Here is a 1066-nt window from a genome sequence, read left to right on the forward strand (position 1 = left end):
CGGAACTATGCATGCAAATGCAGCAGGCTATACTAAAACAACGCTTTGTCTAATAATCTAACTATTATTATTTAGATAAATAATCTTATCTAGATCTTTTGAGTGGACATGAATATAATAATCTTTATATTTCTTTCTTCATAAGTGATTCCTGATTAACCTAAGCAAGAGTGATCAATCGATGGTAGCTTTTTAAGACAGGGTCTAAGGACTAAGGCCTTACTGATAAAATTAGATGTGCAGATTTTGAAACTTGTTTTCATTTCCTAGTTATTTATGATGCAGTATTAGTAGGGCTACAGAATCCCTTTGAGACTAGCAAATTATCAAACTTATCGAAGAAATGTTGTAGAATGGCACAGTTTTTTTTTTTAATCTTGATAATCATTTACTTGGTGAGTCAATACAGCTTGGTGAAGAATTGAGGAATAGTCGATGCCAGGTACAAAATGAATATTAGAATTCCATGACGAATAAAAATATCTGCTTGCTTAATTGCATGCCCTGGACGTATTGATACTTTTTCACTCTTAATAATTTGTATAAATACATCTCAGTAGTCCAGTTTGATTCATCCAACTTATGCAGAATTTCTTTTGATTTTCTCGGTGCAGGCTACATATCAATTTAACTGGAACAAACAGTATGATTCCCATGGGACTCATTTGAATTATTTCTGAACCCTTTTTATTAGTGTGGAAAAAACCTTCTAAGCACAGGGATTTTAGTATGGTGTGTGGCACAATCTCGTGTGCTGACAGTTTAGGCCTTGTTTGGATGTTATCGTATTGACCTCAATTCACATGTGTTGGGATATAATTTAGTTTAAGTTTCACTTCAATCCACTCCAACAAATGTGGATTGATGCAAATCCGAATATATCCAAACAAGAAAAAAATTAACACTTCTGAGAAAAAAGAAAGAGAGAAAAGATACCTTGACATTTCTGTCCCATTCTGACCGGGATTTCGGAACTATGCATGCAAATGCAGCAGGCTATACTAAAACAACGCTTTGTCTAATAATCTAACTATTATTATTTAGATAAATAATCTTATCTAGATCT

The sequence above is a fragment of the Miscanthus floridulus genome, chromosome 16 (genome assembly GCF_019320115.1).
Source record: "Miscanthus floridulus cultivar M001 chromosome 16, ASM1932011v1, whole genome shotgun sequence".
NCBI lineage: Eukaryota > Viridiplantae > Streptophyta > Magnoliopsida > Poales > Poaceae > Miscanthus > Miscanthus floridulus.